The sequence below is a fragment of the Malus domestica genome, chromosome 10, assembly GCF_042453785.1.
Source record: "Malus domestica chromosome 10, GDT2T_hap1".
NCBI lineage: Eukaryota > Viridiplantae > Streptophyta > Magnoliopsida > Rosales > Rosaceae > Malus > Malus domestica.
In genome coordinates, this window is record NC_091670.1 from 22,450,260 (window position 1) to 22,466,423 (window position 16,164).

At 35.0% G+C, this 16,164-nt stretch overlaps 2 long non-coding RNA genes across 2 annotated transcripts; one reads left to right on the forward strand and one right to left on the reverse strand.

The window, feature by feature from the left end:
- Positions 1-8,148: 8,148 nt before the first annotated feature.
- On the forward strand, positions 8,149-10,225 carry LOC114827294 (uncharacterized). Its single transcript, XR_003776478.2, has 5 exons — positions 8,149-8,361; positions 8,446-8,609; positions 8,701-8,774; positions 9,071-9,137; positions 9,988-10,225. It is a non-coding gene; the product is annotated as an uncharacterized lncRNA (long non-coding RNA).
- A 4,066-nt stretch (positions 10,226-14,291) lies between these two features.
- LOC139189056 (uncharacterized) lies at positions 14,292-15,120 on the reverse strand. The gene is made up of 2 exons (XR_011572542.1): positions 14,704-15,120; positions 14,292-14,562 (listed from the first exon to the last, which is right to left on the reverse strand). It is a non-coding gene; the product is annotated as an uncharacterized lncRNA (long non-coding RNA).
- Positions 15,121-16,164: the final 1,044 nt, after the last annotated feature.

Consider the following 16,164-nt stretch of genomic DNA (forward strand, 5'->3'; position numbering starts at 1 on the left):
GATGCTTCGTGAAAGACTTTTTAGCCATAGCACTACCTCTGACAAAATTGACTAGAAAATGAGTTCAGTTCATATGGAGTGAAGATTGTGAACGGAGTTTTCAATAGTCAAAGTACTTTCTCATTCACGCTCCTGTCTTAGCACTTCCCGACGATAGTGGAAACTTCAAGATCTACAGTGATGCATCTCTGTATGGTCTTGGATGTGTGTTAATGCGGTATGGGAAGGTGATTGTGTATGCTTCACACCAGTTAAAGCCTTGTAAGATGAACTATCCTACTCATGATCTGGAGTTGGCATCTATCGTTTTCGTTCTAAAAATCTAGAGGCATTATCTTTATGGAGAAAAGTGTAAAATTTCACTGATCATAAGAGTTTAAAGTATATTTTCACTCAGCAAAAGCTTAACCACCGGCAGCGGAGTTGGGTGGAGTTGCTCAGTGATTATGACTGCACAATCGGGTATCACCCCGATCGTGCGAATACTGTAGGTGATGCCCTCAGCAGGAAATCTCACGGCAGACTTAATGCTCTTTATGCAAGTAGTATTCCTCTTTTGATTGACCTAAGGTCTACAAGGGTTACTTTGAAAATGGATCGACGTGGAGCTTTACTTGCCAGCTTTCAAGTCATACCGGTTCTGCTGGATCGTGTTCTCGAAGCCTAGATGCATGATGCTGAATCTCAGGAGTTGTTACAGGCAGTGTTAGATGGAAAAAAAAACTTCAGGATTCGAAGGCCTGATGGTATGCTGATGCAAGGTGATCAGATATGTATGATGAATGTTCATGAGCTAAAGAAAGAGATACTGGATGAAGCCCATATTTCTGCTTACGCGATGCATCTCGGGAGTACCAAGATGTATCATACCATCTGACCCTTCTACTGCTGGCCATGCATGAAAAGAGAAATTGCAGAGTATGTTAGTCGTTGTGTAGTTTGTCAGCAAGTCATGGCGGAAAGGAATAAGCCATTTAGGTTGCTACAACCACTCCCGATACCTAGTGGAAATGGGAAGATATTACAATGTATTTCTTGTACAAGTTACCTCGCACACGAAATGGTTACGACAGTATCTGGGTGATAGTTGATCAACTTACCAAGTCAGCACACTTCATACTCGTTCATGAAAATTACTTGTTGAGTCAGTTGGCCGAGTGGTTTATCTCTGAAGATGTTAAGTACCATGGTGTTCCAATTAGTATCATTTCTGACCGGGACCTTTGATTCACTTTGAAGTTCTGGGTAGCTTTCCAATAAGCTTTGGGATCGAGACTACTCTATAGCACTACCTATCATCCTCAAACTGATGGGCAATCAGAGAGAACTATCCAGACATTGGAGGATATGTTAAGATCATTAGTTCTACAGTTCGGAGACGCTTGGCACAAGCAATTACTGTTGATAGAGTTCGCCTACAATAACAGCTTCCATTCTAGCATTGGTATGGCACTATTTGAAGCGTTGTATGGAAAACCATGTTGTACCCTTCTGTGTTGGTCCGAAGTTGGTGAAAGAGTTTTAGTGGGCCCTAAAATCATGGATAAGATGACGTAGAACATTCAGGTGATAAAGGCTAACCTGAAAACAGCCCAGGACCAGCAGAAAAGTATCGCCGACAAACATTCCACCGAAAGAGTTTATAAGGTTGGTGATTGGGTATTCTTGAAGCTATCACCATGAAAAGGTGTTGTACGATTCGAAAAGAAATGGAAGCTCAGCCCTAGGTACATCGGACCGTACCAGATCGTTGAGCAAGTTGGCGAAATTGCCTATCCACTCGCTTTACCACCAGAGTTGTCGAAAATATATAATATGTTCCATGTGTCGATACTACATAGATATGTCTTTGATCCGTCACATGTGATCCCTCATCAGCCACTAGAGATCAATCTAGATTTGACTTATGACGAGGTACCAGTGACGATTCTCGATTGGAAGGACAAAGTTCTCAAAAATAAGACTGTTTGATTGGTGAAAGTCTTGTGGAGGAACCACTCAGTTGAGGAAGCTACTTGGGAGACAGAAGAACGCATGCGATATATGTATCCACGTCTGTTATTTGATTATGATCTCTAGTCAGTGTTGAAATTTCAGGGATGAAATTTTCTTAAGGGGGTAGGTTGTGATGACCCGTTCCCAATTTTCTATGTAATTTCTCCCCGAGTATATGAATTGACATTTATGCCCTTGTTGGCAAGCGTTGTGGACATGTTTATTTGTTCTTAAATTATTTTTCTCACTATCATAATTAAATTGTACTCGTTACTATGAACACGTGGGCCCGCGTTAGACTCGAATCGGACTTGTAACGTTAAAGTTACGCTCTATCAAAGTACAACGATAACAAGTAGATTTGTACATGCATGTGTATTAAATTATTAGTGTTAGAAACAATGTGCTGGATAGATTTTCGGATTCTTTTTACTGTAGGAAATTTGAAAACCCATATCCTTAGTTTTCTTTTTAACCCAACCCGTACCTTCCCTTTTGTCACTCACCAATCAACTTTCCCTCAAACCTCTCACCAATCCCATCATCTATCACTTCCCTGCAGCCAATCAGAAAAAAAAGGAAAAAGCATTCTCTCTCTCTTCTTCCACTCTCCCAAAGTTCCTTCTTCTCTGCAACAACCTTGAACAAACACCAAAGCTCGTAGATTGACCACAAAAACCACACCGTTGTGTTCATTTCAGCTCCACGAACATAACCATACCAACCAAACTCAGAATGGACAAGTTTTGACTCGCTAACTCGGAAGGTCCGAATCGGATGAGTTTTAGATCGACGTGTTTTCGACCAAGTCACGGTGTTTTAGGACTCGGGGAAGCTCTCTCACAACTCCCCGAGATTCCTAGACTAGTTTTGGTGAGGAGTTGAAGTCCAAAACTCGAGGTTTCGAAGAGTTGAGTTTTGGCCATACCTTTCGAGGCATTTTTAGGCCACCTCTGTCCACTTTTTGGACTCCAAAAAGGTATAACGCGATTCTACTCTTCATAAGCTTCATTTCCATATAAAGTTTGTGAAAAATGGTTGAGAAATGAAGAAGATATGAAGGTTGGAAATTTTTTCCAGAAACCGGAGAAATTTTCCAGTTTCTGGCGAGTTCAGAATGTGGCGAACGGCGGCTACTAGTGAAGATCACCGGAGAAGACGGCGGAATATTCCGTCAAAGTTGACGGAATATTCTAACGCCTTTAACGTATGTTACCTTTTAACGTAATATTCCTAACGGTCGTTAGGCCTCCGTCAGTTTTTGCCTACGTGTGGTGCCGCGTATGGCCGTGCCATAGCCGGCGCGTGGTGGCTTGTCTGGCGTCCAAAAATTATTCTAAAAATTTGTGTAGGTCCGTGATGTCAAGTAGATCGATTTCATATATTTAAACCCTAGGTTTAAGCAAACTATGGGGGTTTTATTTAAGTTTCCATATATGTGTTTAATTAATTTAAATATAGTTATTTCACATATAGGGGAAATGTATCCTGAGGACTTGAGGGGTTAGGCAAGGATCGGGGGTTACGATTCGATGACGTATTTGTGAGTGGGCAGTTTGTTTTTATACCTATAAATAGTTACAGTTTCCATAAATGCGTATTTACTTCATTTTTACACTTATATTGCCAAGTATCGTTATTGTGATATTAATTGTGATAAATGCTAGTATATGGTTGGGATATTATTGTCATGACATTCACGTATATTTGTACATGCTCATCTTGCTGCACCCTAGTGTTAGTACTCGCCCTAAGGCCAGGGCCAGTCCTTCACGTGTATGTTCACATCCGCACCGTTCGCTCGCCTTGGATCCAAGTTAGGTGCCAGTCCTGTCGTTCAAATTGCATTAGGCAATGGCGACTCGTTTGTGACTGTGCTTCTGCACCAACCTTCACATGATCGTAATACTAGAGCGTATTGATTACATCTAGTCCTGTTCGTGTCAGAGATTATCTGTATGAACTCATGTGTCAACTTAGATAGATGAACAATTGATTATACTTGATTATCACATGATTATATTACTGTGGCATTTGATATATCATGATTTGGCATATTTCTAGCTATATTGCTATTATACTATTGTTTACATACTTACGTAATATGTTTTAAGGAAACTATACTTGTTTTACAGCGAAGGGTTACTATATTTGAAATTAAAGGTTTTTCTTACAAACGTTGTTTTGCTGATCCACTCAACTTTGTTTTTCGCCCCTCCAGGACCTAAATAGTTGTACTCTCTATGGCATTCGAGGGACATTTGGCAGTTCTTACATTATCTCTGTTTAGAAGTATGAACTTATCCACTGTTGTGTAATAAGTGTGCTTTAGCTACTTTGACTACCTTACTGTAGTCGTACTGTCTATTATGCTCTGAATAATTGTAGTGGGTTCTTCCCACGACTGTGCAATCTTTCACTGTTTAGTTAAATTAGTTCTAGTTCTAGTTTTACTTTATTCACATATTCACATCACTTACCCTTATGGTTACGTCACCTCACAGTGACGACCAACATGCTTCGACCTCCTAGGGTCGGGGTGTGTCAAAAATTCATATGATATGATCAACCCTATATAATTTGGACAAAAGCAAGATGATATGAAAATTCAAAAAGAGGAAATTTATGAATTTTTGAGGAAACTGATAATACATCATTTTTAACTTCTTACATATCTTTAATTATTTAATCTTTCGTTTGGTTTATTCAATCCGATTGAAAATCACATCCCACATTTAAAGCTTTGTAGAAGACCAGTTTTTGCATACATAAGCACAGCTACATAGCAGATATGTCCCCTTTTATATATTCAAGTTCTAAAACTTCTACGTTAAATGAGATTCCAACAAAATATAGTATTTCGGAAAGAAAAAAAAAGAAGTAAAAGAGTGTTGTATTGTTAGAAAATTTAGTACAAAAATATTGTTAAAATATCATTGTAAAAAAAAAAGCATGGTCATAAAGTATAACCACTTTAACTTGTTATAATGTAAGTTCACAATGGTGTGATGATTCAACATATAATACTATGTTGTCGGTCATTCTAAACTAACTATTCAAACAATAATTGACAACATTCAACTATTTACATTGACGTCGGCAAAGAAAACAATGTAGAGTGATATTATATGCTTGATTCAAGCTTATATAAAATGTCTAATACATTTTGTGTATGACTTTTTATATAAGGATTGGTTGTTAGTTACCATAACACCAAAACGAGGAAAGTACATATTATGTAGAGTGGTATTATTCACATATCTCTTTTTTTCTCTAACACACTTTGTTAATTTATGTCATTTAATTTTTTTCACTTTATTCAATCTGACAGTAAAGAATTTTAAAAAAAAATGTGCGAAAAGTAAAAAAAAAAAAAAAATTGTGTGAATAACACTACTCATTTTGTAATTTAGTAAAGGATAACGCTATGAAGACTAAATATGTAGACTAAATTTTGTAAACTAAAGAACAGGAAAGTTGATTATTGAATTATTACGTAAGTTTTAATTAACGTGTTTAATTTTAAGAGTAAATTGTAGCTATGGTCCCTTAACTTTAACTCAATTGGAGCAATGGTCCCTCAACTAAAAATCCATTACCTTTGGTCCCTCAACTTATCAAAACGTGCAGCTATAGTCCCTCAACTAAAAATCCATTACCATTGGTCCCTGAACTTTAATTCAAGTGGAGAAATGGTCATTTAACTTTAATCCAATTGTAGCAATGGTCCTTACAATATAACTCGTTTTGACAAATTTTTTGACATAGTTGACGAAAAGAACCATACTTATACACTTTGATGAGTTGAGGGACCCTAATTATATAAATGGTCATTCCAATATAGCTTATTTTGACAAAATTTTGACAAAATTGATGAAAAGGACTATAGCTATACATTTTGATAAGTTGAGGGACCAATGGTAATGAATTTTTAGTTGAGGGACCATTGCTCCAATTTGATTAAAATTGAGGGACCATTTGTACAATTTACTCTAATTTTAATTGGTAACATATTATTTAATTTGTAAATTTATTCTCCTAGTATTTATAAATGGGGAATGAAGAAGCTAGAGACTTCTTGTTCTTTAAGGTCAAAAGTTCAAACAAATTGTTGGAGGAAATCTGCTTGGCCTTATGGAATCGAGTCTAATTTGATTGAAAAGCAATAAGAAAACGTGACACGTCAAAGATATAAAAAGCAGAGCAACAGACGTGTTGATTTGCTCTCAAATTAATCAATAAAGGCAAAGAAGAAAGAAAAGTAGATAATCATGCATGCATGCATGCATGGAAAGACCGAGTAGTAGTACTAAGTACATGTAATACTACTAGTACTGTTTATCCTGACTAATGACAGATACCAAATCAAAACAAAACCATGCAGTCAAAGTCTCGAAGATGCACGAGAGAAGCATTCCGAAAGCTACAAATCGATATTTTACTCTGTTTTATTACTTTTTCCCTTCTTTTTTGGGTTGTTCTGTGGTTGAGCTTGGAAAGAGGAGGGTTGATTTTTGAAGTTTGAAGAAAGAGAGCATCGGATTGATTGGGAGGGACGAAACATCACATGAGTTGCGTGTGTCGGTCTCCAAGGTAAAGAATATGTGAAATTAAACGTGAAATTATCACATTTCTCAACTCTTTCTTTTATGAGGGGAGCAACATGCTTTGGGAGCTCGTTTACCAACAACACCAACATGAGAATCATCTTGATTTTTTTTTTTTTTTTTAAGAGACGATAGTATCTGCATTAAAGGATGAGAGAGTGGGTTAAGCAAGAATCATCTCGCCTTTAATTCATTTGAAAAAAACAAGTTTTATTTTTCAAGAAACATGAAACACCTCTACACCCCCAATATGCAATTTCTCATAAAAGAAAATGTTAATACGAGTTGCACGTCAATGATTTTTAATAGTTGATACAATCATCAATTCTTTTTTAATGATCCGTAGTACTCATTTTTGTGTAAGATATAAACTTGTTAAGGAATATTAAATGAATGAACCGGATTACTTTCATATTACACATGTAATTAAGTAAATTTGTTACACCTAATAATGATTGTGTTTGAAATTTACGAGTATATTGACGTATAATTTACTTTTACAAATCACATTTTATGTATGCTAAACATGATGGTTCATGGCATTACTTTAAACTAGACGGATTGGCATAGGTCCTAATTACGTTGTTAATCATATAAGGAAAATATGATTAACAAATTGTATTATCATCTCACTAGTAGTCTCAACGTATTTGTTGGTTCCAATCTAAAAGATTAAAATATTTCCAAGTCAAGTCAATAAACATCGATCATATCTCCATTTGTCTTACAATCTTAGTATTGACTAATTTATACGCGTGTATTCATGGAAAATTAGGGTTGGGAAAGTTGAAAACAACCATTTGGTCTTTTTCTCGTGCTTACTTTTCTTTTTCTTTTTCTAATGGTTAAAAAAACATAGTTGCCGCACAAAAAGGAACAAATAAAGGTGTTAAAATGTCTTTGTACCTTATATAAACCTACCCAGGTGAATCTTGACAAAAGACACAGCCTTGGGCCTACATATGTCAAATGATGCTCGGTGGGTCTGCATATCCATTCAAGTCATAAAATGAGGCATGCAGAGACAGGGACTTCCATGAGGTGGGAGCCTTTCCAACCATAAATGGAACCACCCATTTTCATTCATATAAAAAATAAAAAATAAAAACTGAAAATATGAGCGCACTTCTTGCAATTCAATTTTCATTAACTAAAGCCTACAATTGTAAAATTTTCTAATAAAAAAACTCAATGACTAGGCTCCAATTAAGCAATATCCATAATTAAGTATGACTTGGCAGAATTGGTACTTTTGGATGTCTAAATTACCCTTAATATTATTGACTTTGGGTCTATTACTTGTTATCTACATTTATTTTATATTATTTCATTCAATTAAACGTTTTGAAATGTTTATGCAGATTTAGAAAAGAAAAATTTTAGTGTCATGATTTCAATGCATATTGTCACATCTTGTCCCAAAATATTAGTTTCGATGATGTGAAATGTCTAAATTACCCTTGGACATTGAGTTTGTTATGTGGTGTTGTGGTTAAGTTTGGGTTTAAACTTAATTGGTTAGTTCCTAAGTTGTTGGAACTTAAAGTTAATAATTTTTTGTGGTGATTAATGACTCAAAATTGGACCACACACACACCTCCAGTTGACCTTTCTCTTTCCTCCCTCCCTCGGATCTTCTTCCATTTCTGTACAACCAGTACAGACAACCTTCAAACTCCTTCAACCAGTAGCGGATCGAAGCTGGGGAAGTGATTTTTGTGTTCCTTGCAAGTCCAGGAGCTTATCTATACCATTTTTGGTAAGTGAAACCCTCGAAAACCCGAGAACTCAGAATCTCATATTTGATGCACTGTTCATGTGGTCGTAATTATGGATGTTTCAGGTGATTTGAAGCTTTTAGGACGTTTTAAAACATCCCTATGAAGCTCGGAGAAGAAAAACCAAGTAAATTGGACGTCGGGAAAGTGAGATTGGCGAGTTTTAAGTTTGGTCGGATTCTCGTGGATTTTTCCGACAAGATCCCGTGAGTTTTAGGTCCTAAAACTGGTAAGGGAATGTTCTACAAGTTAAAAGCTTCAATTTGGTACTGATTTCATGAAATTTGGATGAAAAACAACTAAGATATAAAGGTTTAAAGTTTTTCCAGTTTTTCTGGCAATGACGACGGTCTGGCGAACCAAAGGAGACGACGGAATATTCCAACGGCGTCAGGTTAGTTTTAACGGTATATGCTACTTTTTAACGGAATATTCCCTAACGTCGTTAGGGTTACTGTCAATGTGCACGGCACGTGCCTGCGCGTGGGCAGCGCGTGTGGCCGTGCCCTTGCCTGCACGTGACGGCGCGTGAAGGCTCCAAAAATTATTTTAAAAATTTGGGGATGTTCATGGAGTTGTGTAGGTCACCATGGTATATTCATATACCTCATTTGAGCAATGTATGAGAAGTTATTAGCTAGTATTGGTTATGTGCTTTGAATTAACTGTTTATAGTTGTTTCGCATGTAGGGGAGACTTATCCCGAGGACGAGCGTAGTCAAGGGCGACTCGGAGGCTACGATCCTTCAACATACTAGTGAGTGGGCTTTTGGTTTTCAGTATATATTTATATACTTGATATTTTCCCAGAAAATGCGTTTAAATGAATGTATGCTTTGAAATGTCATGCACATAAATGTATATTCAGCATATGAATTAGTATATGATGCGTAATATGAATTGGTGCGGTGGACGCTCAGGTAGGTACCAGGTGAGTTATGTTTTATTATATGAGATATTGATTATATGAGATGTGATTGAAAGCTTATAAACCTGCACCCCAGGTGATTGTGATTTAGCCAGAGATATGGTTCAGGCCTATTTATGATGTCACCTCCCGCACCCTATGCTCACATTGGATCCAATTTAGGTGCACATTCTTGTCATACAAACCATTATAGGTGGTTCCGACTCGTAGGTGAATAGCGATTTATCGCACAGCTATAATGAGAATGTAGTAATGAGCATAATTATATTACACCCAGTCTTGTCATACAGACCTTTTCAATGGTTCCGACTTGTGTGCATTGTAGTGCCGTATAGGTCATTTGCAGTGACTCCGGCTAGATAAACTAATGAGCTATGAATTCAGCCGTACAGACTTCTGCAAGGGTTCCGGCTAATGTGTTATTTTCCATGAATTTATTTTCACCTGAATTACTTATCTTGTTTATATCTTGGCATGGCACATTTATGATTATCATTATGTGTAGCATGATTTGAATTGATATATATGTATATATATGTATATGTGTATATGTTTATATTCTATTTCTGGGAAAAATTATACATGTTTTACGGCGAGGGGTTAGAGCATTTGAAAGTTAAATGTGTTCTCAAAACATTTGTTTTTACCCACACATATTTTTTATTTTGCGCCCCTCCAGGTTTTAGGTAGACTTGCTGATGGAGGCATTGAGGATCTCGGCGGTTCTAACAAAATAAAATATTCGTAGGATATCTTCTGGTACTGTATAACTAGTACTTGTCCTACTGGACTGTACCTAGACTTTCTATGCTCTGATTAGAAGTATTTACTCATGTATCTCACTCTTAGCATTTTCTGCATATTAGTACACAGTAGTAACTTTCAGTTTTTATTTATTCATATATTTCTTATCCTTATTGCTTCCGCACTGTGCACATGGCTATGTCACCCTCACATGACGGCCAGCATGCCTCGATCTCGGTCGGGGTGTGTCACATATTAATAACAAAAATGACATGATATTAGAGTTTTGATTCCTTATATAGTTGTTTTCACATTTATGTAAAAATGAGCTTTTTTTTCCCTTTTCAAATAATTGTAACAGGTAAATTAGTATTTTTCACAAATATACAAATGTTATTTTATTCAAAATTACCAATATTTTACATATATAAAATAACAATATAACTTCCAGGTAAAATAATACATGCAAAAAAATTACCTATAAAATAAAAAAATAAATACTATTTGATTCAAAAGTTAATTAAGTTATTTGCATACGCATATATATATATATATATATATATATATATATATATATATATATATATATATATAATATCAAAACATGCCTAACATATGTAATACATGCAAAATAATTTACCTACAAAATAAAAGGATGTTTTTAGCCAATTGATTCAAAGTTAATTAATTACCTATATTCTACTTAAAAATATAGGTAATTTATTTCACACATATATAATAATAACAAAATGTGCCTAATGTATACATGCAAAATAATTTACCTACAATGATTGTCAAACAAATATAAGAAATGGAACAGATGATGGTAAGACAAGTATAAAGTAGATACTTTTGTAATTTACCTACAGTATAAATGAATGTTGATTGATTGCAAACAACACATAATAATAACAAATGTGCCTAGTATATGTAATAATACATGCAAAATTATTTACCTACAAAATAAAAGGATGTTTTTAGCCAATTGATTCAAAGTTAATTAATTACCTATATTCTACTTAAAAATATAGGTAATTTATTTCACACAAATATAATAATAACGAAGTGTGCCTAATGTATACATGAAAAATAATTTACCTACAATGATTGTCAAACAAATATAAGAAATGGAACATATGATGGCAATGCAAGTATAAAGTAGATACTTTTGTAATAATAAATCACTGATTTGCCATAATTATGGTGGATAATTAAATTCATCAACATAATTAGGGTTTTGTGGCACAATTGTAAATATTTTGAAAATAATAGGTATTTATTTGTTTACATGGCAGTTTATTTCAAATTTAAGAAATGGAACATATGATGGCAATGCAAGTATAAAGTAGATACTTTTGTAATAATAAATCACTTATTTGCCATAATTATGGTGGATAATTAAATTCATCAACATAATTAGGGTGTTGTGGCACAATTGTAAATATTTTGAAAATAATAGGTATTTATTTGTTTACATGGCAGTTTATTTCAAATTTGGGTTTTATTTGGATGTTTAAAACGAGATGGGTTTTTTGTCAAGAAAATAAGTGTTGCATGGGCTTATATCTACAGAACCCAAAAAAATAAGAAAGAAATTAATTGCTAACTTCGCCACGGCAACCTACTCTTTCAGGAGCTGAGAACACTTATAGAGGCATTTCAACTTCTACTGCCTACCATTGAGTGACATAACTTTTTAGTTAGAATCAGTTACTAATTATTTATTTTAATACATATCATCTTTTATCAAGATTGTTAGTACTTTATTTGGCAAATAACGAAAATTTTTAAGAGAACTATACACAAATAAAATCCATTACAAATGTTCAATTAAAATATTACTAAAAGACACCAGAACAAATAGTAAGAGTGCCTTAAATTGTTATTTTCAATTAAATGTTTTTTTTTTACAAGTTCTATTTGTGCACGTTTCTCAACTTTTAATATGTGACAATCATATCATGACATAGTGTTATATATGACTTGTTATAATATAAGCTGTTAAACTCAAACTGTACTATAACTCAATCTTGGGGTGAAGGTCATATTGAAAAATTTGTCAACAAGACAAATGAAGGTTGGTCAGAGTGGAAGGGGCTCTGGTCGCTTAAGCAAGTGGTCTCGGTTTCGAGCCCTTGTGGATGCAGAAAACTTTCTTGGGAGAGGTCCCCGCATATGCGCCCGACAGTACCTCGAAGGATTAGTCATGGGCTTTGCCTGGGGATACCTTGGGAAACCAAAAAAAAATGTCAACAAGACTCTTCATAAGTTTTGCTTAGATGCTTTGTGACATACATGCATGCTAATGTGATGTATTAAATTCACTCAAGTTACAATACGTGTAAACTCACATATAAAGTGTACTTTTTCAAAAGTTATCATAAGATCAAATGGGACTTGGGAGTTTATTTCACATGAAATGGCTTGAAAATTTGTCAACTTCTCAAGACTTAGGTGGGGGTTGCCCCCTAATTTGGGGAAGTGAGAGGGGGCAAAGGACATGTAGATGCTCTGCGTCCATATAAACATTGCCGAAAGCTATAAAACAAAGAGAAGCAGTTGGGAAGTTGCAGTAACAACTTTTGCATCCAACACTACACAACACTGTGACAGAAATCAGCGTTTGAATTTTTGCACAATTTTTCTCACAGAAAGACTGAGAGACTCACTCAGCTCCTCAATAATAATATAAGAAGAATTATATAAATACCTAGTCAATAAAGTGTGAGATTTTGTTTTGGGTAAAGTGAAGTGTGAGATGGGTTCACATGGATTGCACCTAGTGATTTCAGAAGAGTCATCCACATATTACAAAGGGATCATATGCTTCATGGAGTCCTAGAGGGTGCACATGAGTCCACTGTAATTTTCTGCAGGGAAAAAAAAAGAATTTTCGATGCCTATATATAGAAAATTAAATTAGGGTTTTGGTTAATTTCTAGGGATTTTCGTGGGTGATGGACTTTACAAACTTGATGACACGGTGATTGTGTACAAAAGATGAAAGATATCAATTCCTAGGTATCAGTCCAAAGTTCAAGAGAGATAAGGATTGGGGAAAAAAATTAGTACGAGAAATATTGATATGGCAGTTGACAACAGTGTTTAGGGTTACAGATATTAATTTTGGGTTGAATAAGTTTCTCTTTTTCTTTCTCTCTTGTCACTTTCAGTTGTTGGAAAAGATTATGAATTGCTTCAATGGTAGATTGCATTCATAATTTAATACACACACACACACACACACATAAAATACTACTAGGAAAATCACATGTTTATGTGTGAATATATCGTGATTGTTGTGTGTTATAAGCGCATTATAATGTTATGGGTCTCATTTTATGTGAAGAATTGTGATAACACTCAAGTTTAATTTAAAGCATTTTATTGCTCCTCTAACTTCCTAGTCTAAATAATATCATTTGTTAAAAAAAAAAAATTTAAAGCATCTTTTTTGCACGTAAGGTGAAAATAACTTATCTATCTCGATGTTACGTTGTTTAACATGAGGAGTGAGATATAAGAATAAAAAGCACTACAAAAGCATGCATTGTATCACAAGGATCATATTAAACGATTACCCTTTCAAGCCCTAGTCCTCGTTTTGAAGTTTTTCTAACATAACTGAAAACGCTTTTGGTGAAAATATTTTTGGAACCAATACTTAGTAAAAAAACTTATTTTTAACTACCCCTTTGGAAGTGCTTTTGAAACTAAATTTTTTTTTTTTTTTAGAAAACGTTTACAATAATTTTAAAAACCTTTTCAAACAAGTCCTTAATGATTCAATAAAACCTCCTTAACTAAAACCATACATTAATCAATGTGCTCACCTTGTAATAATTTTGTTTTTATTCCTTTTTGGGGAAAAAAGGTATGATCTCCATTAAAGAAGAGAATATGTACAATCATGAGGATGAGGTGCATACAATGGACCTCGATAAATATCTTGTCGAGAATTTCAATCCGGTTGAAAAAAAAAATGTTATGAACCATGCATGTGACTAAGCTAACACATGAATTTATCTCTGATCGAGTTGGTGTGCACGTAATACTCCTATCGATTATCTTCCTATCTCAAAAAAAAACTTGTTAATTAGGGTTAGGTATGGTTTGGAGTTGAGGTGATTTTCAAAAAAACTAGTATAAAAAAGCTGGAGGTATTGTTGTGTTTGGTAAACTTCCAACTTTAGCCTTTTTTCACAATTTTAGGTGAAAAAAAAAGTCAAAAAACAGAAATGGCAAAAGACATCTTTGAAAACCTGGCTTTTAAGCTTCTACGCAAACCGCTAAAACAAGAATGAACAATGACCCTTTAATGAAAGTTTCTGGCAATCCTACCCTCCATTAATCTTTATCATCTCCTTTCTGCTCCTCCCAGCTTCATCTCTACTAAAGATCTTTGAAGATTTGTGTCGCCCTCACTGTGAATCTACCTCGTCCCTCCCCGTGAAGATCTGAATCGTCACCACCAGAGACCCACAAGGGTCTCCAGGAGGAGAGACCTAGACTGCTATCATCACAAATTAACCAAAGTTGTTATACTCAAATGTGCTTGAAACTAAATCAGAATTAGCAAAGGAAGATTGCGTGTTCTGAGAAACCACAAATTCGCAAAGAAAGATTGCGGCGGGGAGGTCTTTCTTACAACCTTGCGGCGAGTGAGGGAGGAGTGGAATCGGGTTTCTGGGTTGCGGGGAGCAGAGCGAGGGAGGAGTGGAATCGGGTTACTGGGTTGCAGGGAGCAGAGTGGGCGCGCGGCGAAGCTGATGAAGGTAGTAATAAGGTACTCCGCCGTTTCAAGTGGGCGCGGCGCGAAGCTGCTTCTACTGCCCCAGCACGGTGTAGAAGGCACGGCTCCCATTTCAACAAATGCAGAAAAGTCGTTTCGAATGCACTGAGTGAAGAAATTGAACCGATGACGACTAGAATAAGAGGGCCGGCTAGGGGATCTCGAAGGTGCAATTGGCGGAGGTCGTCAATGGCGATGGAATTACAGAGAGTGTTTGGGGGATTGGATCTTCGGCGGAGATTGAAATCGAGATATGAGGCATCAACTGTTTATTTCATAAAACATATTATTTAATATTACTATTATTATTATGATAGTAATATTAAATAAAATATCATAATAATAATATAGTATTATACACTTTTTGATCATTTCACACCGTCACAGCTATTTTACATAAAAGTTTATCAAACACTCTGCTGTTTTATTTCACAACTGTTTATTCTCACAACACAGCAGAAACAACTTTTTTTCAAAGCACATCAATACCAAACAAAGCCTTAATATAGGGAATTGTTATTAGTATTCCAAAAATCTCATTCTAGACTCTAAACTTTCTATATTAGGAAATAAAAATATACTTGTGATGAGTGTAGAATGAAATTTTTGGAGTGCAATAACACTTCCCTTAATATATTGGATAATACCAAGGAGACTAAATTTGCAAACTAAATGATGTATCACCAATAAGAATAAACACGTTTATCAACGTGTAAGTAATAAACTAATCATAAACTTTCATGTCCTTTAATTTTTAAAACTTTATTTACAGATTTAGTTTTCTTAATATTACTCTAATATATTAAAGAGACCCATTAATATATTAAATCTCATTAGGTAAGTCATGGACAATTATTTTTATTTCCGTGACTCCTAAGCAAAAAACATGTTCTATTTACCTGCGGTTTTCACTACAAAACCCATGCAAAATCAATTTAATATATCTCCTACTCCTGTAATTAGAAGGTTGACAGGTGTGTGGAATTTTGAGGATGGGAAAATAAACTGCAACATAATAAATAACTTTGTAAGGGGTGCAATTCGGACGGTTTGAATAAGTTCGAGGACCAACTCGATTTCGCAAATTTGAATTCAAATCCATAAATATTCGGCCACGTTATGATAAGTCTAATCTAAATTCAATTTTCGTCCAAAAAATAATCTAAATTTGTAAAATCGTGGCCAAAATATGAAATCTATAACAAAATAATTCTATATGAATACAAAAAGTTAACCGTGTAAACAATGATAACATTTGAAGATATCCTAATACCATAAACTAAAACAAATTCAACCAAACATTTTTTGCATGGTAAATAG